Below are 26968 nucleotides of genomic sequence, written 5' to 3' on the forward strand. Positions count from 1 at the left end.
GGTTACCTCTAATTTCTTTCTCGTGGAAATTAATTCTATTTGGATGAATTTGTTCCACTGTAAAACCTTGATTAACCATACAGACAATGACATGAAGTAAAATTTTAACATGTTTACATTTTAACACTATTCTGCTCCAATTAATAAATAAAATAAATACCTCTTTAACCTTACTGACAACTGAGGGAAGGTCAACAAAACATTTTGCAACATTAATGTTGTCAAAAAGTGATTTATTAACTACGTGGGTCGATTTGACCCAACTCGCTGGGTTGTTTTGTGCAAAACAACTAAAAAAAAAGACTCACAGTAGCGGGTCCCTTTATGGCCCATAGTTAGGCTTGGAGTGCGGAATTTGAAACCCTATCCTTTGCTTCAATTTGACATTCCAAACTACTGCTCGAAACCCTAATCCTTGTTTGAAACCCTAACCTAGTCTTGAAACCCTCATTTCAAGCCTGACTTGCTTTTGAAAACCTAACTTGAACCCTTACCCTGCCTTGAAACCCTAATTAGGAATTCTAAATAAGATTTTAAAAACCCAATTTCCATTGCGAGCACAGATTGCACGCAAGTACTCTGGACGGCAGCTCTGTGCGGTTTGAGACTAGTTACAGGCCGCTTCGGGTTCTAATCCAGCGGGCTTTACTCCCGGCGCCCCAACGACCGCACTCCCATAGACATTCGTGTCCTCACCGTCTCCCCCAACCCTTCCCCCCCTACCACCACACCAACTCCAATCACTCGTAAAGGATGTCGGATGCAGGAGGGTCCCTCTGACGATCTGGAGAAGTTCCGAACTCCCTTTGATCAATGTACTTAACCCTTCCTTCCGAAGATCCGACCCCCCACGTCGCCCCGCCCAGCCCCGCTCCCCTCCGTGGGGAGATTGAGTTACGCAGTGCAAAGACGCAAGCGGAATGACGTCCCTTTAGGAACACATGTCTTTGTTTAAGGCCAACGTGGTCTTTCTTGCAGGCTCGGCTCTTTCTCTGAAGGCAGTTATCAAGGCCTTCAAATTAGCCTTTCAACGTTTCGATTTGGTTTAGAATGAATCGAGATGAAGTTGGGACTGTATGTCGGAAGTAACCCAGTGACGGTTTCTGGCATGTGCAATTTTTAACTGTGGTTTGAAACCCAAATGTGAAACCATAACTTGAAACCAAAACATGACTTGAAATCCTATTTACAAACCCTAACTTTGAGTTACCCCATCAAACCCCATTTTAAACCCCCAACCCTTCAGTTAAACCCTAGCTTGAAACCCAACCCAACTGTACTCTTCGCTTTAAATCCTCATTTCAAATGCCAACACAGTCTTGGAACCCTAATTTAAAACCCTAACCCAAACTTAAAGACTTCAATACAAACACTTGTTTGACACGCCAATGCCACCTATACTTTATTGAATTATTGAAGAAAATAATGCGGTATAAATGACTGCCAGGGCGGCCCGTGGTCCAGTGCTTAGCTTGTCGACCTCAGAGTGTAGAGGTCGTGATCGTCGTGACCGGCTCTGACCTCCCTGTGTGGAGTTTGCATGTTCTCCCCGGCCTCTGTGGCTTTTCTCCGGGTACTCCAGTTTCCTCCCACATTCCAAAAACATGCATGGCAGGTTAATGGAACACTCTAAATTGTCCCTAGGTGTGAGTGTGAGCACAGATCATTGTTCATCTCTGTGTGCCCTGCGATTGGCTGGCAACTGGTTCATGGTGTCCCCCGTATATTGTCCAACGACGGCTGGGATAGGCTCCAGAACCCCCCGTGACTCTTGTGAGGATAAAGTGAATCGGAAAATGGATGGATGGATGAAATGCCTGCCACAGCAAAGACCAGACCCATAACAGAGACTAACCCTGCCTTGAAACACAACGTGAATCATTTTCTGACTTGTCTGGATTGTCACCAACATGAAATGGGCTCTTCCTTACTCGTACCACTCTCGAAAGTTTGGCCGAAACCAACACACGGCCAAAGAAATAGTAAGAGAAAGACATATATAATGTTTTCTCATTGGGTTCATTTCAACCATCACAGTTCAGCTCGCGGCTTGTTTGGCACACACAATTTGCAAGATTTATACCTTAGCCACACCCGTGGTGTAACCAACACATTTACAACACCGCCACAGAACAGCACTCGAGATGGGAGACATGCAAGGGGTTGCCATGGCGATAGACATCCATCAGCCCTAGCCCGCCTCCAGCTGCTAATTTATTCTTCAGGGAGACCCAAAGATCTGTTTGGGATCTACAAATAGTATATTTCGGGAAGGCGGAAAGAAGGGATGTGACCCAACAATGGAATTAGTGTGAGTCATAAATTAGTTTGTTTAGCTGCAAAGTCACTTAGTCAATGTTTCAAAGCCGAAAATCCAGAAAGATGAATGTGAAATCATCCCAGATGTCGTTTCGGGGGTGGGTTCGGGACGGACTCCTGATGCACACCCAGGAAGTCCAAGTAATCCACACTGCCGCGGACCTCGGTGACCACAGACGCATCCAGCGGTGGCACTTTGAGGTGTTCTGGTCCACCACGCCCCCGCCAACCGCCGCCGTCTGACAGCTGCTCTAACTGTAGTTGGAAAAAGTCCGCAAAGAGCCGAGCGGGTGGCGGTGGCGGCGTGACGCGAACGGCGCGTGGCCTCGTCAGTTTTACTCCAGGAGGGTCCAAAAGGAGCCAAGGGATGAGAGATTGAAGTGCAGGTTGCGGGCCAGCCAACTGTCAAGGAGTTAAAAATGGACCTGACAGACTTAATAGCGCTTAGCAGCCAGCTCTGATGCCTTCATGTATGTATTTGTGGATTTCATTTTATTGCAATTGGGCTCAATAACACATAAAAATGTAAGGGTAGACGTTTTCTTTGGAAGGACGATATAGAGGTCCATATGTAGAAACCATGATTTTCAGATTTAGCAACATATTCATCTTTCCTGTGCTTACTGCCCAAGCCCACTAATTGATAGAACATATCCCAATGCCTGGTAAGGTGATCCTAACATTAATGCACGATTCAACTTTTCTTTTTAAACCGCAATGACTTTCATATGATGCGCTGATGCCAATGAAAACAACCGCCAAACAAACTCGTGGCAAAGAATTTTTATTTCAAAATATGAAGCAGTTTTATCTCTTCGGGACAGTTCGCTAGGGTTTGGAACCTGAGTTGGGGCTTGATGTTCGGGGCTTGAAGGTCAGATTTCAAAGTCGGGTTTCAAACCTGCGCTGAGGTTTGAATTGAGGTCTGAAACCAAGGGTAGGGTTCCAAGCAAAGGTTTGGGTTCGGGTTTCAAACAAGGGTTCGACTCAGAAATCGAAATTAGTTCAATTTTCAAGTTTCAAATGATGGTTTAAAGCCAGGGTTACACTTTCAAAGCCGGGTTTCCAGTCAAGTGTCAGTTTTCAAATTCGGGTTTTCAATCCATTTTAGGGTTTGAAATTGGGTTTGCCCAGCTAAAGTTCATTCATTTTTGTATTATTATTATTATTATTCATTTAAAGCCATGCTGAGGCTTTTAAATTCGTTTTTTTAAAGTTAGAATTTCACATTAGGCTGTCAGGGTAGGGTTTAGGTTTTAAAGCAAATTAAGAATTTAAAACAAAGTTAGGGATTCAAATTAGGGCTTGACGGCATGGTTAGGGTTTTAAATTAGGGTTTTGCTTTAAATTATGATTTGATATTGGGGTTTGAAGCCAGGCTTGGGGTTTCAAGTCAAGCTTAGGTTTTCAAGTGATGTAAGGCACGGTTTAGGGTTTGAAATTAGGGTTTGTGTTTCGAATTAGTGTTAAAATTGCAGAATTTGATATTGTTGATGTGTTGGCTGTGCTGTCTATGGATCATCTGTTTGTTTTGATTTCCCCGAGCGTCCCCAACGACGCTTCTCATGCCTGTCAGAACAAGGCCATGTTTCACCTTCAAGTGGACATCTGACATGTGTGAAGTGTCAATTTGGAGTCGGCGGAGGTTCCCAAACAAACAGCCACATTCCTGCCGGCCATCCTGGGTAATGAGTCAGGAGGGAGACAGATCTGGAGGTTGCTGCTTTCATGCACAATGGGCCATGAGAGCCTCCTTTCTTCGCTTTCACGGGTTCCTCCACCCCGGCCTGGAAAGGAAAAGGACCCCCGAATCAGTCCCGCTCCTCTCTCCTTTCCCACCGCTCCCCACGCAGCCGTTTGTGGGTGGCGCGAGGCTTTATCAGCCCTAATTTGCAGCCCCCCGCCCCCTCCTGCCGCTGGGGGATGTGGGTTTTGTTTGGGGTTGCCGTGGCAGCTGTCTAACATTCGGCCACATGCTGTATGTAAGTTATGTGACGGTTTGGCCCTGGAAAGGGCTGGCTATGCTAATGCGGCTGCTCGGAGACAAAATACATGGCCAATGTGATCACTCGAACATTTTTTCAAAGTGACGGTGTTATTGCAACAATTATTAGCACTCTTTGTTTTGACGTGACTTTCCGATCCCACTTGGGTGCGCAAGATCCGAAGTAGATATTTTCTAATTATGACGGAATTCGCGATCCGATATCGAACAAACACCAGCGTGGTGGAGGGAAAAAACGGATTCAATTTCCACGGTTTGGCTGGAAAAAGACAAAGTGCTTTTGACAGGCGGGAACATTCGAATTGAGATTTGCGCACCTCGATATCGTGCCACAGTGTACTACAACATAACTGGCAGCACTGAGCTCGACAAGATAAATTGCAGCGTAATTAAGAGCTAGATGAGGAAAAGAAGATCTCCCAGCTAAAGTCCATGCTATATCCCCTCTGTATTTCACTGGCGTCCCAGACATTTACTGGAATAAATGGGTGCACCTGCAATGCCGGAAAAAAAAAGAGCTCGGCTTTAACCCAGTGTGGGTCCCAATCCACATGAAGACCTTGCTAAATCGCAGCGGCAAGGCCTACTGGTGAGGACCAGTGCCAGACGAGCTATAGGAGAGCCTCATGTGGTCGTTGCGGCGAGTCCCTTGCACAACTTAGGCCAGCTGCTTCCTCGGTTAAGGCCCGTGCAGATGTGCGCAGTCCTAATAAACTGATAGAATATCAAATGAAGTTTGACGTATTTTCTAATGTGACACACTAATAAAGTGTTAGCCAGAGAAGAGAGCTTTCGGATTCGGCGTGGAAAATGACAAGCGACTGAACAATGCTTGTGTGTGGAAATCAAATAAGTATAAGAGGAAGGCTGGACTATTTAGGTCACAGGTCACATTTAGGGTGTCTTCCAAGTTTGTCACTGGACTCCTGTTTATTCAAATTTTAAGTTAATATTAGAATATTGAGGCGAGTGGTTAGCGCGTCGACCTCACAGTGCGGAGGTCTCCGGATTTCCTGTGTGGAGTTTGCATGTTCTCTCTGTGCCTGCGTGGGTTTTCTGCCGGTACTCCGGTTTCCTCCTACATTCCAAAAACATGCATGGTAGGTTGATTGAACACTCCAAATTGTCCCTAGGCGTGATTGTGAGCGCGAATGGTTGTTCGTCTCTGTGTACCCTGCGATTGGCTGGCAACCGGTTCAGGGTATCCCGTGTCTACTCCCAAAGTCAGCTGGGATAGGCTCCAGCACCCCCTGTGACCTTTGTGAGGCTATAACGCATAGGTGTCAAAGTCAGGTCCTGGAGGGCCGCCGTCCTGCATGTTTTCCAAGTCTCCCTGTTGCAACATACCTGATTCAAATGAACAGATCATCACCAAGCTCTGCAGAGGCCTGACATTGAACTTGTTTGTTTGAATCATGTGTGTTGCAACAGGGAGACTTGGAAAACATGCAGGACAGCGGCCCTCCAGGACCTGAGTTTGACACCTATGTTATAGCGGATCGGAAAATGGATGGATGGATGGATTATAAGATATCCTTTATAAGATATCCTTTATTCGTCCCACACTGGGGAAATTTACAGCCTCCAGCAGCAAGAATGTATGTGGAAAGAAGAAAGAAAGAGAAAAAAAACAACAAACATCTTTCAATTAAATGCAATATGAACACAAAATGGATAAATCGCAGTACTATTTACAATTTTCCTTCACATCATTTGCTTATTATCATTATTATGATTGTTATTTTTTATTCATCAGCCTGACAGCAGTCGGTAGGAACGAGCGTCGGTATCTCTCCTTCTTGCAGCGCGGGTGTAACAGTCTCTGGCTGAAGGAGCTACCGAGTGCTGTCAGGGCGGGCTGGAGGGGGTGGGAGGGACTGGCCATCATAGCTTTTAGCTTAGTTAGCATCCTTCTGTTGCCCACCTCCTCCAGAGTGTCAAGGGAGCAACCCAGGACAGAACTGGCCTTCCTGACCAGTCGCTCCAGTCTCTTTCTGTCCCGGGCTGAGATGCTGCCTGACCAGCAGACAATGCCATAATGGATGGCCGAGGCCACCACCGAGTTATAGAACGTCTTAAGGAGTGACCCCTGAACCCCAAAAGACCTCAGCTTGGGGTCATTTGCTTGGTTATCATCTTGAAAGCTTTTTTAAATCAAAAATATTTAAAAAAAGTTAACTTTTTTTTAATGATTGAAAAGTCCAATGAAAATATGTGTGCTAACATAGTTTTCCATTTCCATGAAACTAAATTTTTTGTTTGTTTGTTTTGAAACAAAACAACCCAATTCGGGGGATTTTGTACAAAACAACATAATTCTTGACAACCCCCCCAAAACTGTCAGTTCCTTTTTTAACGCATATTGGGTTAGCTTAGACTGTTTTTAGAGTGTATAGTAACTTTTAGGAAGACATACACACATAATCTTGACATTGTTTCTCCAATTCAAAAATTCCACTCCACTCAGAACTATGTCATGGCGTTGCAAGTCTCTTCATCAACTTCTGCCTTAATCCAAATTTTGCACCAAAATAAATCTGGGTGGTATTTAATATTCTTTAAACAACTGCTTTAATCCCGCCCGCTAATCTATTCGGGCCACTTCAGAGAAAAAACATTTGTGTGTGTGTAAAGTGCCTTTATTTTGGGCCCTTTGACTTTGAAAGATGAGAGCACAGGGACGCGAAGGATACATTTGTGGCACGCTCAAGATTTATAGCGGTCAATATTAATAGTCGCTGTGTATTTGAACACATGGAGTTTGTTACGTTTGCATCTGAGTCATCAAAGCGGTGCAGAATTCGCTTTACGCACATTTTGCATATTTCCATGACTTTTTTTGCCACTGACTCTTCTTTCAAGTTCCGTCGTTTCTGGTGTGTGTGAATGCTGCCAGGCCCTCCGGCATGACCAGTAATTCCTAATATCTTCTGAGTCGGTTTCAGCGTGGACGCAAATGAGCTGTAACGCGTGCGAGAAGGACTTTCAAAGGTCATTTAACTACTTTGTCCAACGAAATTGAACATTCGAATTGGATGTGTGTTCACATCGCATTCCGTGAAATGTGACTGACTTGAGCCATAACCTCCAAAATGGCATGATAGAAACACGAGGCTAAAAAAAGAAAAAGAAAAAAGGGTTGTGCGGCACTTGTAAGACGTTTGGTCAGTTGTGACCATGGTCCACTTGTTCATCACTGACTTTGTTGACATCAAATGACCAGCCGGGTCAAAAAGCCAGCCCGAGGAATTCCAACCGGGAAATTCCGATGCCGCCGCTCTCTCAGGTTCACATTGCTGAGGAGGTGGAGGAAAGAGGTGCGGGGCAAAAAGGTCATGCACTGCCATTTGGGAGGCAGTTTTCCTCCACTTTGTTCTCCTAAGATATAAGTTCACCCTTAAAAAAAAAAATGTCTTCATTGACACAGGATGTTGCAAGTCACTTGCGAAAATTGTCGATATCAAATTATGAACAGCAGATTTTTTTCAAAAGCTATTCATAGCCTGTAGATAATGAATACAACCAATTAATATTTTAGAGAAAATGTGATACAGGATGTACTTTTGTTTGACATTGTTTTTTTTTTTCATTTAAAAGAAAGACAACCTCGGTTTTCATGATTTATCCGTTCCCGAAAGCTTGACTAAAACGAAACAAACAAAATCCACAGCAATATTTCCTCTTGGAAATCAATTTCATTCAATCAGTTTCAGATGCCACCAAATTTTAGAAAATAATACATTCTATAGACAATAGTTTTGAATTAAAAAACATAAAATTACATTAATATTGGTGTGTCGAAAATAACCGATGATTGAGGGGAATGCCTTTGAACAACGTATTTTTTAATGGCAGATGTGCGTGTGCGGATGGCCAGGCTTTGGCCTCTTGAGGGCAGTGTGGTGCTCACATGCAGAGAACACACCTATCGGTAGCAGAGTTCAATTACTAGATAACACCAACGAAGAAAAAGTATGTCGGCTCAGCGCCACGATCGAAGACAGAAATACAGTATATGCATCGCGGATGGATAAGAAAAAAGACAACAACAAAAAACAACAAATTGGGTCGTGCTACTTCATGGAAGGCGATGAAAGACTGCGAACGCTCTGAATAAAGAAAGTAAAACTACAAAGGAGTTTGCAGGTAAGCACAGCTGGTCGTAGTGTAGCGATTTGAAGGGAATGATAGCGACGATAAGATTGGAGAGTGAAGCGCTTGGAAAAGGAAAATTGGTTTTGGAGAGGGAGTTTAAAGTTATTCAGTTAAGTGATGACAAAGGACGTATGAAACCCACTTAAACTTACACACTGCCATTAGAAAAATCAAGTTTAAGGCGTGGTACTTGAAATGGTTGCACTGGTGAGGGACTGGAACTCGATGATTGTGTGTCAGCATTTAGCTGGCGTAATGTGTTGTATTTCAGTTTATAATGTGTAATTGGTTTTGTTGTGTTTAGTTTTTCAGTAACAGTAGAATCACCACTTCTTTTAGGAAATGAAGAACAACAAGAGAAACACAACAAGGATTTACTGCAACAAAAGGCGTATTAACTTACCAGGATTGTGTCTGCCTACAATTCGACGCTGGATTGTGGGTAAGGTATTCCATTTTAAACTAAAAATGAAAAACTATAATGTCGTTATTAAGAGGACATTTCATCATCCTCAAGCTGCATGAGGCTGGGAGCGCTTCGCTCACATATATTTTTTGACCGCTGCCTGTAATCAGCTTAAACTGTTCATTTTCCTTTTAGTCTCCGACACAAGGAGCTCCGGCAGTCTAATATCCGGGAACCCCCCCCCCCCTCCAAACCTTTACACCAATACAAAACAGTAACATTTAATGTTTTTGTTTCTTTTTCTGTTTTTGTTAGTGTTTTCTTTCTGAAAAATCTTCAAATTTCCATTGAAAATGGATAGCATTTATTGCTGCAAATGTTAAAATGGTTCAAATTTGATCCAGGCAGTTTCTAAGGGTTGAAGATGCGGAATGTTAATCTGTCAGTGCCTGGTCATGGTGCGTTTGAATCACGAGGTCCCTTCCTCCGCTTGTCCCGCCACGTCCGGCATTATTAAAGCTAACCTGTCGTGACACCCGGATAGCCACCTTGGCCGCCAACAAAGCATGGCCATCTTGGTTTCTCCCGGCAGGCCTCTGGAATGTATTTTATCTCCTCACTTATTAAAGGGCGTTCAGGTGGAGAGGCTATTGAATTGTTACTCCTGAGGCAGATGCAAGACAACTTTGCGGGCATCAGTCATTTCAAAACAAATGCATTTAGCAGAATTCATGACTACGTGAGCGTTCTGTTTTCTAAAACTTGGTGGACAGGAACGGAAAGAGATGACAAAGTTAGTGCTCATTAACAAAAAAATAACAAACAAAAAAAGAAACCCTTGAAAGAAGTAACAAAACAAAAGATTTGGCTTGCTTTCACAGCTGGAAATTCCTTTTCGTAGTCGTAACTTGGCATTAAAATAGAAAACGTTCTTGCTCAAGAATGGTGCCAGTAGCTTGTACAAAAATGTCACAGAGGTTTAAAGACAATTTCAAAGACATTTACTGGGATCCACCACCGCAATTTGCGATTGCTCGCTCAGTGAGCTGTTCAAGATGTTCAAAAACAACATTTGGGAAGACATCTGTCATTCACCAGCCGCAATAGAGACGAACGAGCAGCAAAAATGCTTCGCTGATTTTCAGAGAAATCCGTACGACAATCAAGTTGTGAGGCTATTGCACAGGAATGAATAGACTTACTTACTTCGACTTAGCGCAGCGTTGACATTGTGCTGGTACCGAAGATCAAACGGTAATGACAATAAATATGACAATGATAGTTTTATCTGGACGCCATAAGTGTAATCTCACGATCACACTGCATGGCGTCGCTCATTAAATTTGAATCTATGTAAATAGACAACGACGCCAAAATAAAATATATAGGTAATTATTTTGGGAGGGACACTGGATACTGACTTTGTTGTGATGTTTGCAAAATAATGGAGGAGGATAAATCAAATGGATGTCAAAAAAAGTGTGCAACGAAGATCACAAGACAGACTCTGAGCCGAACTTCCATTATTGCATTTGCGGAAGGCATCTCACAGGTATGTATCAAATGTTTTCTTGGGCTGTATTTTTCTAGCCTAGCCTAGCTAGCTCCCTGGCCTGTTAGCTTAGATCGGCTTGATGGTACGCGATTCATTTCAGCATTAAATGAGCTCAAAATGTAAGCGCACTCATACAGAGAGGAAACATATTATACAGGGTGGCCCACTTAAAAGTAGCCCGGATTTTTTTTTAAATTAAAATATTTTTTTAATTTTTTTCAAAACATGTATTTAATTACGTGAATGTTACAAGTGACCCAAGTCTTTCCAAAACCTGTTTTTATTACTTACAGGTTACAAGAGATGCTGGAAGTGTCCCCCATTGACATCTATACATTTTTGAGCACGGCACAGGATGTTGGCTGATACTGACTGCAGCTCTGCTAAGGTGATGCTTCGGATAGTGTTGGTGATGTTCTGTTTGAGTTCGTTCAGGGTATGAGGATTATTTGCGTACACCTTTTCTTTTAAATTCCCCCATAGATAAAAATCGCATGAGGTCAGGTCCGGAGACCGTGGTGGCCATAACCCCTTGCTCACAGTTCGCTCTTCCGTAAAGACTTCATGAATGGATGCCAGTGACATGTGGGACGTGTGACAAGGGGTTATGGCCACCACGGTCTCCGGACCTGACCTCATGCGATTTTTATCTATGGGGGAATTTAAAAGAAAAGGTGTACGCAAATAATCCTCATACCCTGAACGAACTCAAACAGAACATCACCAACACTATCCGAAGCATCACCTTAGCAGAGCTGCAGTCAGTATCAGCCAACATCCTGTGCCGTGCTCAAAAATGTATAGATGTCAATGGGGGACACTTCCAGCATCTCTTGTAACATGTAAGTAATAAAAACAGGTTTTGGAAAGACTTGGGTCACTTGTAACATTCACATAATTAAATACATGTTTTGAAAAAAATTAAAAAAATATTTTAATTTAAAAAAAAATCCGGGCTACTTTTAAGTGGGCCACCCTGTATATATGGACACTGTAGACATAATTTTTGTGAACGCTGATTAAATACAGATTTTATGTTTATATAGATAAGTTATTTTGAAGTGACTGATTATACTTTTTTCATCCGTTTTTAATTTATTTTATATATATATTTATATAATATAAATATATATAAATATATAATCAATATATAATATAAATATATAATATAAAATATGTACACACGCGTACACATAAGCGTCACGGGGGGTCCTGGAGCCTACCCCAGCTGTCTTCGGGCAGTAGGCAGGGGACACCCTGAACCGGTTGCAGCCAATCTTACGGCACAAATAGACGAACAACCATCCGCGCTCACGCTCACACCTAGGGACAATTTAGAGTGTTCAATCAGCCTGCCATGCATATTTTTGGAATATGGGAGGAAACCGGAGCACCCGGAGAAAACCCACGCAGGCACGGGGAGAACATGCAAACTCCACACGGGAAAGCCGAGCTGGAATCGAACCCTGCACCTCTGCACTGTGAGGTGGTTGTGCTAACCACTCACCCATATACATAAGTGTGTGTGTGTGTAATTTTTTTTTCTCTATAAATCTCTGTGTGCAGGGATAGATCCATGCCAGGTTGGAAAAACATTTGCGCCACAGCTCTGGTTTGCGGTTGGCTATTGTACAGGGAGTGGTATTTCACTTATGAAGTGATTGCCTTACAGCTGTCCCCCTCAACTCTCCCCCTGCTGCATTCATTCGCTCACGCCCCATTCAACCACACACACATACGCACGCACACTTGCAGGAAGGACAGTTAAACATCCTTCTCCATAAACACGTCGAAATCCATTCCAATGGGCCGAAAGTCCTGTATGGACCATCTCGAAAACGGGTTATTTTAGTAATGTCACAATGTGCCAAGCTGCATCCGTGCAACCACGGATACGACCTCATTAGACACTCCAATTAATGACATCCATGCACTGTGATCCATTATATTTCCTTTGTCCACCCTATTCAATCTTGAAAGGATTATTCCATTTACTTTCTTTGGCGAGCTTCTCAAGTGCCTCACCACGAATGTGGCTTTTGCGGCCGAGTGTTTATTGTTTGTGCTTTGTTATTTAGGCCCTAATTAATGGCGCTCTGATGAGTGCTGTCACAGACACCGGAAAATGACGAGGTCTCACGCAATGTGCGCGTGATTTCCTCGCCGCATTCGAGGTCGGCGGGAGGGAAAGACAGATGCGCAAGAAAAACAAACGCGCACCAAAAAGCTGTCAATCCGACTCCTCAAATGTTCTATCTGGAAGCCTTCGAAAGGGCCTTTAAGTGTTACAATGACTCGCGCACATTCGACCCAGATGAGGATACACATGCAGAGGAGGTCAGGGTTGGGGTAGGACCCCCAGCCCCAACCCCCCCCCCCCCCCCCCCCCCCTCTGTAAAATACTCCAGCCAACTCATCTCTGTCACTGGATTATTGTTAGCAAATGATGCGCTCACTGACAAATGATGTGTGACCGATTTGAAAATAATGCAATGTGTCCTTCCAGAGGATGGGAACCCGACCATTTCGACCAGTTGACACCGGTGTTGATTAATGTGCTCTGGTTGCATCACATTAATATTCAAATTTGTATTCACTTGCAAGTTTTTTTTTCTCTCTCCGAGCTTTCAACTTTAATAAGATGACCTTGTTGCCCACTCGACTCAGAGTGAGTCACTTTTAAGCAGGCATTTAAATACTTCTTCATTCACGTCAACAAGCACTTTAGAGGGTTCAAAGAGTCTTTTCGCCAACATCAAAGGTACTTTTAATAAATAACTCTTGAATGAACCTAGCGTACACATTTTTATAAACAAGAAAGACTATTTGGTCTTCAGTTATCCGAACGCATGTGTTTGTGTTCCAAAATCAAAGAAAGTTCCAGAGTCTTGAATCGTACATCCAGTCCTCAATGAACCAACATATATCTTTTTGTTCAAAAACTAAGACAGTCCTCAAATAGCCTTCAGTGAACCTGGCACTGTATGTGTTTTTGAAACATCAAAGATAATTTGGAGTCTTCAACTCTATGTTTCTTCTAAAGACAGTATAGAATCATCGAACCAGCGTAATCCGACTGAACAGAACCAACTCATTCCGCATGAAAATAGTTTTTGACTACATTTACATGAAAACAATACGGTTACGGTCAAATTTCCGATTTCTGAAACATTCAGAATAACTCGTTTATATGCGGTCATCAGTGAGATCAGTTTCCCCCGCATTTGAATATCCCAATTGAACGGCGATTGAAACAGCGACGCACGGATGTCGTGTCGCAAACGACAACATTTCTGCCTGTTATTTTGTATCGTCAACTAAGCCCATTATATTCACGTCACTCACCACAGGAATGAAGCAGCCTTATCCCCTCGCTACAAAATTGTGCCGCTGTGCCGCGTCTCGTGAGTTTTGCCATGTTTGTTTACCTCTGCTTGTGTATTTCCAACAAGTTGCGCACCTGGCGTACAGACTTAGACACGTTGTGTCATTTTCAAGGTCAGGGTCATGGTCATTTTTATTGTCAAATATGCTAACGAATGACATGCAGCATAGGTGATTAGATGACTCAGTTTTTGGGTGACAAAAGGAGTATGAAAGACTATTTGCGTTTTTGCGTGCGTGAACATTGCCTTTAAAAACCCGAATGCTGCCACTATTGACTGAATGTCAACGTAGTCGTTGGATCGTATCACACCCCTTGTATCGAGATACGTATCAAATTGTCTTTTTGTCATAGCAGGATTTTCCCATGAATCTGGTGTGCTCTCCAAATGACCTTGAAGGTGTCAACTTGAAGAATCCAAATAGAATCGCATGGGGGCTGTGCTAATTTGAAATGAATATGAAACATGGAAGATATCATGCAGATTTGTTTTCCGCGGCTTTTGTGGGAGAAAATTGTCCCATTCTGTCAATCACAACAAAATAGTTGAGACCTTGACTCACCCTAAATAGATTCTTCTCTGTTTTCGCTGAACATGTCACAGCCGCTCTCCCCCTATAGAGGAAAAAGAGCGCTTAGCCTCGGGTCAGGACCTCCCAGAGGGAGACGCGGCTGCTGTATCAGCGGTGCTGTCCTGACATGTATAAGACAACGTATAATCTGTCATGTGCGGCCTCACTTTCCAGCTCACCATTGAGGTCTGAAGATGACAGTGTCTCTAGTTTTTTTCCCCCTCTCTTCAAAATCCAGAGATGGGAGACTCGACTCACATGACTTGACTCGAGTCAGACGTAAGTCACCAAGTTTTGGGACTTGGTGCTTGACTAAAACAGATTTTCATTCATCCTGTTTCAGTGTCAAAATCTATTCGATTCCAGAAAAAAAATCTGAAAGACTCCAATTGATTTCCACTTGAACTACACGACATGAAAAAAAATCTTGTCTGTTTACGAGGGGTGTACATCGCTTAAAAAAAGACCATTCAATATGTATCTCGATTCATGAGCCGAGGTATGATTCAAGGATGGTTTGCACTCTCTTCAATCAAAATTCTATTCCAGATTCAAGTCATTTTTTGGTTGTTTGTTTCCCACCCTACATTTTCAAATCTGCATTTGCAGGATCGTTTCCCATTTGTTTTGTTTTTGAATGAAGAGTTAGCCCACAGCTATGTTCAACTGCCAACCCACAAGTATGCAGAGGTCACCTCGCGGAACGTTTACGAATCGACGCTTACTAAAGAGCACATATATGACTAGGGATGGCAATTGATAAGAATGTCGTGGCTGTGATTTCATGATCCATACAGCTTATCAAATCATATGACGTATTCCTACCTCTGCCAAAAATCACATCTTTTCATCTCTGCACAGGAGCCGATCGGCAAGTCAAACAATTTAAGATAATTTTTCAGAACCCTGCAGAGTGATAATGTTATTATTTATTTATTCTTTTAAAAACAGTCACATTTAACCCAGAAGAAGCAACAACGCTGAAAACTCAACAGTCATCTGCATGCAATCTCTCGACACCCCAACTCGGCATTTGGACAAACGTTTACTCGTGCAGAGTCAAGTAGATCGCTCCCGGCTCACGCTGACACTTTTAAATGCTGTCAGAAACAGGCCTGATCCTAATCTATTCCAAATAACAGTTAAGTCAACATTTCCTATGAAAGTGAATATTTAGTATTTCATGTGGTTTCATTCATTTTCTTTTGGGCGGATGACATCGTTCTATAACGAAAAGCAGTCCCCCTGTAACGACACCAGACCAAACTCACCCAAGCGTGCCATCAAAGGGGTGGAGCCTTGCCTGAACAGAACGTCCTGTCAATCAGTCAATGGCAATGACAATTTAGTCTTCAGCGAACTTAACCAGTCAACCTCAAGGGCAACCTAGTCTTTAATGAATCTAAAGTACACATTTGTTTACTTTAACGTCCAAATTGTCTTTGATGTTCGAGAAAAGTTAGTCTGCAGTGGAACCTCTCATGCGTGTTTTCTTCAACACCAAGGACAATATAGTCTTTAATGACCATTTAGTCTTCAATAAATCCAAAGTACAGTATGTCTCTTTCTTGATATCCAGGGCGATTTATCTCCAAGTTGTCAACATCGAAAATAATGAAGCAATATGTGCGCTTTTACAATACAATACAATACAATACATGCTGATTTATATAGCGCTTTCACAACAGCGGCAGCTGTAACAAAGCGCTTTACAAAACAGTTAACATAAAGTAAAATAATAAACACAACACATAACATAAAACATCCGTTTCAGTCAACGGCACGGGAATTTCGAATCTAATGAACCTATCCACATCTGCTGGATGAGATGATACTTGTCAAATAGAAAACGGACTGTTCAGATCCGAAACTCAATGTCACCTTACCTTGGGTGTTCAAAAGGGATACCCCAAAGCTCTAACTTGGGCCCAATTCTGTTCAGTCTCTATGTAAACATTCTATCTACAGTCTGCCCAGATGTAGATAGATCATTCTAAAAAAAACGTCACATTCTCGACCTGAATAGCTACCAGATCTTTGTGCATACCCGTCTCATTCACAAAATTTTAAATGCGCTTGCACCCCCACTGCCCTCTCGGGCCGAACATTTTCAACCCAATTCCCATGTTTTCAAATTACCTTCCAGAAAAGTCGCTTTAAGGGACTTGAGCCTTTTGCCAAAATAACATGTATCCCAGTTAAGGGTTCGGAAAGACTGCGTTACACTGTCGTGGTAACAGTGATAATAACCGGGGCGAGGCTGAGGGTTGATCCTGTTTTGAAGATACACCTCCACACTTGGAAAGCATCGGAATGTTTACACAGTGAGCTCTATCTTTACCCGGTGCTGGGAAAGCGGAATCAAACAGTGGTCTTTTGGTGATGATGTTCCACTGCCGCGTCCACCCTGACCTTCTCCCTTGGCTCTATCACTTTGTCACTTAGACCCGCTCCCACCCCCACCCTCCCAGGGGCAGAGTAAAAATACATTTCCCTGCAGACATAAAAGCCGTGGTAAAAACGAAACAAACAAAAACAAAAATCTTTTTGAGACACCCAAACAATAGAGCAGCTCCACAGTCTTACATCACTTCTTCCACCGCCGTCAGCCGGGACGTCCCGCGAGGCAGGAAGCATCTTCCACCGCTCCCTCCGTGCCTCTCATCCTCTCTTTCTTCACCCGCCCATGCTGGAAAGTCTTAGCCCTGGAGAAAGTGTGGCAAGGTTATCGTTCACACACGTGTCCCTCTCCCTTCTCTCGGCCTCTCAGCACACAGCCCAATATAGACTGTTTTTCAAACCTCCGCGGCCACAGAGTAACGATTTTTCCTGATATGCGCGCGGTGAGAATGCGTAAGACACAAGTTATTTTTTTTCTTTGTGTGTGTCTTTTTTTGGGGGGGGGGGGGTTGTTTGTTTTTCGCGGGGCCTCGGTGTATGACGGGCAGGGGTGACTGGAAGGAAACTATGACCCACCCAAAAACTTTGTGTAGCTGCACGAGGTGACAGTGGACTGTTTTCTGAAAATGCAGTTGAAATAAGTTGAGCACAATAGGATTCTGTGCAACAAAGCAGAAAATAATTATTTATATTTCATATTTATTTTTGCACAATTTACATGGTATAATCATAAGCTGCATAACACATTGTACTGTATTACTGTGAATTATTATGTTTATAACACTGTAATATATATTTAATTACTTTTCTCATGGATTTTCTTCACTAATAATAATCCATCCATCCACTATCTACTGCTTATCCGGTGTTGGACTGCAGAGGCAGCAGGTTCAGCAGGAAAGCCCAGACTTCCCTTTTCTTCCAACTCTTCCAGAGGTACCCCAACGCGTTCCCAGGCTAGTTGGGAGACATAATCTCTCTACCCTGTCCTGGGTCCTCACCGGGTCTTCCTGATGGTGGAACATACTCAGAAGACCTCACCAGGGAGGCACACTAATCAGATGCCTGAGCCACCTCATCTAGCTCCTCTCAACATGGAGGAGCAGCGGCTCAACCCTGAGTCCCTCCCAGATGGCCGAGCTTCTCACCCTATCTCTAAGCGAGAGCCTGCGCAGGGAACGGTTGGATCTGGATTTTTTTTTTCCATGAGGACTATGGTCTCAGATTTGCAGATGCCAAACCCTCACAATACATTTGCATGTGTGGAGGCAAGCCCAATTATAGCTAATCGAAATATCTCTGCTTCGCACACCAGACTCCTTGTCTCTCGAGCTCGTTTCTGGAGCTTGGGATCAGACCGCCACATCCCTGCCTTTTGCCAGTGCCCAGCTCACATGGCACCTGACCCCTTTGGCCCCTCCCAAAGGTGTAGAGCTCATGGGAAGTGGGACCCACATTGCCCATCGTTACCGGCCACTAAGCGCTCGCAAGCAAGGCGTACTGCCAGGCCTGGCTCGAGAGGGGGTCCTGGTGGTCCTAATTTTCCTTTATTGCCAGAGAAAATTTCTCAGAAGTGTGTATCAAACCAGTATCGTATTAATTTGTACTCAAGAAGTACTGTAGCGCTCAGTTAAAAGACACTTGCAGACTCTTGACTTAAGTGTTATTGTCACTCATAATGATAATAACAAATGAAAGCCACACAAACTGGCTGGCTACCTACTTTCACCCCTCCCTTTCCTGCATCCCAACTCCCAGTCCAACTCGACTCCCATGCCTGGATCATATTAAAGGAGGCTCTATGAGTCCAAACTGGCACTCAGCTCATGTGTGACTCTGCCTAGGACGTCCTCAACCGCTATTGTCCTCTGATGGACAACATGGCGGTGGGATGGCGAGGAATTTAAATAAAGTGCCGTACGGGAGTTTGGGACCAAAATGCTTGTGTCACTACATGTGAGGGATTTCCTTTGTGCAACACTATCTTACCTTTTAATTCCATTCCTTTTAATTCCAATTTTTTAAATCACTGTTGAGCTTTTCAAAAAGCTTTCAAATTGCAGTCATAGAGGTAAACGTACAATATGAGTTTGGGTTAGTCACAGTGACGAAGTGTTACCGACAGTATGTTGGGTTATGTTTGACCCAACTTATTGGATATTGAATAAAATACTATTAAAAATATCCTTTCTGTTTCCTAATGCTGATTTTTGTGCAGGCGTAAGGCTCGCACAAATGATTTGTGGTGCTGACAGATGAATGAGGCCCGCAGACGTACTTAAGACCACAAACGGATATCACCAGCTCATTTAATGAGGGTACCCTCTTATGCTGTTTGTTGCCCATGAATAGAGACAATATTCCGGTCACGCCGGTTGTTGCGTCCTTTTCTGCACAGAGATTTCTCTGTATGATATGTGAGTGTCACTGTGAGAAGGAATGACGGGCCGCTTCGATTAGCAGCGAATGTTTGTTAGCTTGTTTTTTAATTTACTGTCTTGCACACATGCAAATTTCAAATATCCTGGCAAATATGCTTAAACTCATTTTTAGGCCGCCTGCCACGCCGGGTTTGTGCCGGTGACAAAAATAGAGCCCCAGGAGTCAAATACTCCAAATTAGAGGTGACACCCTAAACCAGTCAACATTTCCAAGCGTACGACACCCGATCCAAAAATTTTTAATCAGTTCATAAATGTTATTCGTGATACCAAAATGTTTTTCAGGGTCAGGAGAGGTTGGGCTACATCCATTCACTTGGGATGGATAATAGCCTTACTGGCCTCCCATCAAATCCCCCTCTTTTTAATTGCATTCCCTGGAAGCCACTTGAAAAAAAGGGAAGGAGAAATACGGAGGGGAAGTGGGGAGGAGGGGTTGAGAAGAAAGAGCTCAATAATGGCGGTGCTGGCATTCATCCCTGACAAACTGTGTGGCACCATACACGGAACAGAAAAGGGTGGTAGAGGCTCCAATTTTAGCCTGCTCATTAATAAGCCATCGGTCTCACAATTAAAACTCACTCACTTGTACTCAAAGTCTCCTCAGAGGCTCATTGGCAATGCATGGATACAGCGAGACACTGTTGTGTTACTGGTGGCATTCAAGCAGCCGGCGAGGAATCAAAAGTGTTCGACAATACAGTCATCGGCGTGTTTTGCTCTTCTTATAGGTCCACCACGTCCCCACTTGAAAAACACACAGCGTTACTGCCACAAAAAGCCATTCAACCCCTTGCTTTACTATATGGATTAATTAATTCAAATGGGTTACCAAGTGTACTTTTGATAGTCCCCCCCCCCCCCCTGAAATTTTAAATGAAATGGAGTGCACTTATGTAGTGCTTCGTCTCCCCCATATGTTGTCCTAAGTGTTTTAACAAGCCTCATTATTCACTTTTTCGAAAACATATCAGCGTGTACGCGGACGTGCTAACGTAGCCGCTATTAAAATCTGGCAAAGGGACTACCAATGAAAATTAGCTTTGAGCTAATTTGGGTTTAATTTACTTTTCGTAAAAAAATGTTGATTAATAGATTTTTAAAAAATAACATTAAAATAGAAAAAAATGTCAACCTATGGAAAGGGTTTTTTTAAAAACTTACTTTAACCTTTGGGCTCACTCGCTGTGCACTTGCCAACGGCAGAACCCAGGGTGTTCTTTTGCACTAATTGTTAATCCTTTCGTATACCTTGCAAGGACAGTGTGAGAGGCCAACAGAAAGTAAACAAAGGCGCTGATGCTTTCCCAAGTTGGGCTTTATCGACTGACTGTTGAACAGTTGAACAGCTCAGATCCAAAAATTATATTAATTTTTAACGGCCAATTTGTTTCACTGTTCCAATCACCGCCAATTTGCCCTCCGTTCCAGTTTTCAGTGTTGACAGTGTTCTGTGCAGTTTCTCAAGGTACTTCGGCTTCCTCCCACGCTGCGATTGGCTCGACACTAGTCTGGGGTGTACCCGACCTCTCATCCTAATTCGGCAGGGACAGGCTCCAACTTCTTCTGACGCTCGTGAGGATAAGAGCTAGCGAAAGTTGTTGGATGGACGGATTTCAAACACTTGGCTGCAGTAGTCAGTTACTCGGAAGTCATCTTCTGTGTATTATTTTTCTATACCAAAAAAAAAAATGATGTGAAAGACACCATGGTTTCCTCCAAACAATTTTATACAGAGTGACAAGGACATTTAGTATGATCAGAATCCAACCTCACATATGCCGTGGACGAGAACCAAATGGATTAAAAAAAAAATAGGCCCATCTTGTATTTCAAGTGTTTACTGACATAAATGCTCTCACGGTACAAGACGACAAACAGCTGTCAGGAGAAGACACAAAAAAAAGCAGATGTGAAATAACAATGGCTGTTTGTAAAATCGGCACTCGCCTTGTCCTGGCGCTAATGCATTTGCGCAGCGCCAAACGCATGTATTGAAAGGGCCGAGGGGAAGTATTCAATGTCGCTCTACTTCATCTTCCCAAAGGACAAACCGCAAAGATCTGATTCTGCGTATTCCACGTACACACGCGTTCGCCTTCATTGATGTCCACGCAAAACGTGCAAGGACGCTCTTGTTAAATGTGTGCTTGCTTTGCTCTCCAAAGCACGGATGAACGTGCCAAGCTTGAACAGCTTTGTCGTTCTGTCGTCTGAGGCACTGTTTATACTCCATTGACCCACGGAACATCAGTCAAAAACAAACAACAAAAAAAGAAATCCCAATATTTGTTTCCAGAAGAAACCATAAAAATAAAGATTATGTTCTACCATCATAAAACCTCGAAACTCTATGGGCAATATTTTAACAATCCTAACTGTTGCACAAATTTCAAAATAAATTACCACTATTTGGTAACACTTAGTAAGAGATGGGGTTTTTTTGGCATGTTTTTTGCAAGTTTTTACCCTTTGGCAAGACATGGAAATATGAATCATGTCTTCCAGAGTCAAACTGTGACCGTCATAAACCTTGTATTAACTGTGCGGGCAATCTTTTATACGTCTGGACTTCTCCCCACTGCTATTTGAACAAAGACAACTTAAATCTTTCATTGTCTACTGTTGAGTGATGATTCGAAGTGACATTTTAACATGACGAAACTGATCTTTTCCTTTCGGTTTGTTGTGCTAGCGGTCACCACAGCCGGTCATCCTTTTCCATCTTCTGCATCGTCCTCTCTAACATCAGCTGCCCTTATGTCTTCCCCCAGAAGATCTGTCCACCTTTTCTCAGAGCTTTCTGGCAGCTGCACCTTATTCATCCTTCTGCCACTAACGTTGCCACCAAAACCTCGGTCGTACCTCTGATGCTTGATTTCTAATCCAATCTAACCAGGGCACACCTAAAAAGAAATTGCCTTTCCCCTCCTTACTCATCATTAGCACTTCCCGGTCCACAACAATCACCACTTCTACTCTTCCTTCTTTCCATTCTCCAACTCCTCAAAGTATTTCTTCAATGTATTTAGCACACTATTGGCACACATCAGCACATTTCCAGCTGTGTCCTTAATCAGCCCAACTCGCTGCTCATCCATCCCGGCGCTATCTCGCATTCTGACCAATCTCGATGGATCATTCTCATCCCTCTTTACTGTCCAATCTGGAACCCAAGGCCTCTTGTTTGGCCTTTTCTACTTGGCGCCACATCTCCTTGTACTCTTTTGTCCTCACCTCAGTCCTCACGGTGTCCCGCATTCACTTAGCTAACCTTTTACCTTGTATGCTTTCTCGCGGTATAATGTTCCACCACAAAGTCTCCTTGTCCCCGTTTGTACCAGAAGACACGCCAAGGACTCTCCTGCCTGTCTCTACAGTATGTTCACCTTGACTGGAGTGTTTCAGTCTTCTGGAAGGTCTACCTGTGCACCAAGAGCACCTTTTGTCTTTTTTCTTTTCTCTCATTTTCTCCAATTGTCACCATCATAAACCTCGCACGAACCGCCAAGAATCTCAGTGAATGGAAGCAACCGCTCTTGCTCGAGTTGTGATTGGGTATCGGGAGAGACCAAACACATCCATCTGCAGGCACAGTTGCCGTGGATGGATTTATTTAATGGCATTGTGCTGGTAGATTAGGACATCAAAAGGATTGGCTGCTCCCTGTGGACACCATTAAACAAAATGTCTGTTAGGTAAGCTAAGCACTCAGTCCACCTGCCCGCCTGCAGGTACGACCCAGTAGATAGTGCTACTTAGTGTCAAGGGACCTTCACCTCGGGGTGCACTTTTCCATTTGATGACGTCACACTGTTTTCTCCCATTCACTTTTTATCAGACTTTATGCAATTGCAGCCAAGACTTTTGTTGTTGTTGTTGTTTTGATGCAACTTCTACTTTTCGGAGTCTGTTTTGCCTCCTCTACGGCAAATTACATTATCAGTTAAACATGATTCATGTGGCAAATCTCTTGAACAAAATCACTTGGCTTCATGCAGTGACGTGAACATGAAGGGTAATTTCGAGTCACAGAAATCGAGACAAACGTGCAGTTGTTGGGATGTGCTTTGGAGCAACACAGTGAGCTTGTGGTGGTTAGCATGCCTGCTTCAGTACTACGATGTGTGGATCGATTTTCCAATCTCTAATTTGATCCAAGCTGTTTGTAAGGGTTCACGATGAACTGAAGTTTGAAGAAAATCATGATGGAATATGGAAATTACATGTCCTGAATTGAATTTCGATCTTGCCAATAATTTTTAAAAAAGCACTAGAGTGTTTAATTTGCCATTGATGTGGGTGCCAAACAAGCGCTTTGGGTTCAGTGGACAACAAACTTGTGTGACGGGCCTCTGCGGCTTCGCAACATTTGAGGGAAACGGAAAGAAAAAAAAATTGTGTTGGCATTTTCCAACAATGTGGCGGTCTGTGTGCTAAATCATGGCCACTTTTTTTTGTGATCTCATCAAATCTGGGGGATCTGATTTAAATCCCGCTCATAACGCCACCTCGGCAACATATTCCATTTCACTTGGATGTCTGACGGGTTACATAAGCTGCGTGCTCCCCCCAAAAAGTGCCATCGCACGACATTCCCAGTGTTGGGAAAACACCAACGCCAGCAACACTGTTGATCAACACTTCCAGACAAATAACGGTGGTGCTTGTGCTTGGAGAGAGTCATCACCCCTTTATTCATTTATTTATTCTCACAGTGGCACCTCTACTTACAAACGTCTCTTCATACGAGATTTTCAAATTACAAAACGCCTCAACAGGAAAATATTGCCTCTTGTCCCGAAAGAAATTTCAAGATTCGGAAGGTAAAATACAGTATGGGAATTGGGGGAGGAGGGTCGGGCTTGGAACGGATTAGGGCATTTAAATGGAAAACGCCTCTACATACAAAATGTTCATAAATAGAGCATTGTAATCGTACCGATTGCTTCTTCTGTTCAGTTTGTCATAATACATTTTGGAATGGTCACCCTTGATTGAGCTAGGTGGCAAGAGCTCTATAACTAGTGTAACATCACAGAGCAGTATCTATTTCACACAAGAAGACGTGAGAGACTCTGTAGTGTTTCATCCTGCTCGTTACCCATAAACTAAACAATAAATAGTTCTCCCTTCTTTGAAAAGATTCGGATCAGGTGACTTAATTTTTAGTTTGTAGTTCTTTGTCTCAGTACGTTTTTGTCAGTCACCCTCAATGTAGCTAGGCTAACTGAGCGCCAAGGAGCGTCTTGTGACCACATCGCAGCGTGGCACATCGACCGTTCAGTCACATTTAAATAAGCAAAGTAGACATCATGTGTTGGGTTTTTTTCCCCCCCCGCCAAACTTAAAAAAACATTGCATCCTCTTGTCATTGAAATCAGGTGAATATTCCGCTGTCCATTCCCATTAGGGACACTTTTGGTCTAGCTTGGATAATAATTATAAGTCATGTAGAATGCTACGATTTTTTTTACGATCCTCCAAGCTCTAGGCGTTCAGCTTGATGTGCCTCGTTTTGCTTGGCTACGTCATAGCCGCACAACACGGTGTCATCCGCGAATCAAGGCATGAAGATGGCAGTTAGGCATCACATTGGGAGCAACAACATCACCATTGTGACCCAAAAAAAGGGCTAACAACAGCATGCCATTATTTTACACACGATTTTACATAAATGACTCTGTAAATGTCAGCGTAACTTTACCCAGAACCTCATACAGATTGCACCTAGGCCTCATGAGTAGCATAATGTTACCATTGTGGTTGACAAGCTAACAACAGCGTACGCTTATTTTACAGATCATTTTACAAAAATGACGGCTGCATAGTTTTTATCCAGAGCCAGCCTCTACTTGCCCCGAGCACATCGTTTAACCATAATTACCTCTTAAAAGAGCAAAAATACATCCAAAACTTGTATCGTTGAATTCAACAGAGCACCGCCAGGAAAGTGTTGGACCGCTCTTCTCCGCAGCGCTGTGATTGGCCAGTCTGCATTTTGGGGTGCGCGGCTCTGGGAAAGGTCAATCGCGCTGTGTGGTGGAAACCGAGCTCTGGATAAGGCAGGGGGAGAGCCGGTCCAGGATTCCCCTTGTAGTGCTAAAAGAGTTTCCTAAAAACCTCAGGGATGAGGAGACGCTAATGTAAGGAGATGAATAAGAAAAACATTTTTTTTTCACCATTTTATGAATGCTGATGCTCTCTTCAGCCAAGATCCGTGACTCCCAAGACACTGATGAATATTCCACTTGTTAGCATGCATCATCATTCCCCTCAAACACAAACACACACACACACACACTTTCCTCCCACTCTATTTGGCCTAAAGTGCCGACAGGAGAAGCACCGCTTCAACATTACTCTCTTGTTCAGAAGGTGAAATAAAAAATCACCCTGTGGTCCTAATCCGGCAGACACTCAACACACTCAATATTGTCCTCCAGGGTTGCGCTTGTCACTTTCAACGCTGCCATGGCGACTGCCGACGGGTTAGTTCGAGGGGAAGGGGCAAATCACCGGAACGGGTTTCTCGTAAAACTAAAGCATCGTTTGCTATTGAGATATGAATTGAACAAGAAAACCCTGCAATATGGTGCTCCGTCCATGAGTGGTGCTAGAAAGCAGGCCGCTAGCCAAGAGAGCCTTCACTTATCTCTCAATGCCCGTATGAATGCGCGCTTATGCGTGTGTGCGCGCAGTGTGTATTTGCATCGAAGCTCTCCACGTTAGTGGGTCAGAACGGCTAGTTAAACATTACAAGGGGAGTGAAGCAGTGGAACAAAATGGTATTTGTGTACACGATTCCAAAGCAAGAGCACACAAATGTAAATAAAAGCTCATTTAAGGCTTAAGTAACTGAACCAAAATTGTTTAAGTGTAGTTCGCTTGGACAGTTTGACTACTGGAACATTTCATGTTCAACATGCAGTAGGTGTGAGTGTAAGCGCAGATGGTTGTTCGTCTCCGTGTGCCCTGCGATTGGCTAGCAACCAACCGGTTCAGGGTGTCTCCCACGTACTGCCCGAAGACAGCTGGAATAGGCTTCAGCACCCCCCGCGACCCTTCAACAGGTCAGAAAATGGATGAATGGATGCTCGTGTTCTACTTTTGGCTTCATTTTTTTCCACACTTCCACACGTCTGTGCTCCATTGTGATTGACGAGCGGGCATGACAATATATTTTCATCCCCATTAAAACTGTTTTGAAAAGGATTAACGATGTTTCGCAAACAAAAAACAAAACCCAAGTGTTAGCATGGGCAACCGGTGGAGGCCTGTCTCGTGCATGGCTGCTTGACAGCCTCCAATATCCTCATCTTGACCACAAGAAGATGAATGAGCAGCCAACACTTTGTACGCCCACACAAACACAGACAGATGCAGGAAAAGGCAGCGCCGCCATCAAGCGGGTGGGCAGGCTCGGGGTCAAAGGTGGCTTAAGTTGGCATTTGCCACTAATTGGCAACATGTTTGTTTGTTACAGTTGAAAGGCTTTGCTGGGCTTTTAAGAAATGCATCCTTTTTTTTTTTTAAACAGGATCCAGCCTGCACATTAAGACTGACATGTGCGTCTGATTAGCTTACCATGTTTTGATCATATTCCAGTCAAATTAAGAGCAGGTGCTTGTATTGTCTCTCGCTTTTGCTCGCCAACGTCCCCAGAAAACAAAATAGCGTTTGGCTCTGTCGGCCAAGAGCGCAACAGTTGCTCGCAGCGCGCCGATGAT

The 26968-nt window shown here is 43.5% G+C and overlaps 1 long non-coding RNA gene across 1 annotated transcript in view; it reads right to left on the minus strand.

Annotated features, from left to right (window-relative positions):
* LOC127597630 (uncharacterized) overlaps positions 1-25542 on the minus strand; it is a 146098-nt gene extending 120556 nt beyond the window's left edge. The window contains exon 1 of the long non-coding RNA XR_007961697.1: positions 25531-25542. This is a non-coding gene — a long non-coding RNA (uncharacterized LOC127597630). The remainder of the gene's footprint in view (positions 1-25530) is intronic.
* Positions 25543-26968: the final 1426 nt, after the last annotated feature.

The sequence above is a fragment of the Hippocampus zosterae genome, chromosome 3, assembly GCF_025434085.1.
Source record: "Hippocampus zosterae strain Florida chromosome 3, ASM2543408v3, whole genome shotgun sequence".
Taxonomy (NCBI): Eukaryota; Metazoa; Chordata; class Actinopteri; order Syngnathiformes; family Syngnathidae; genus Hippocampus; species Hippocampus zosterae.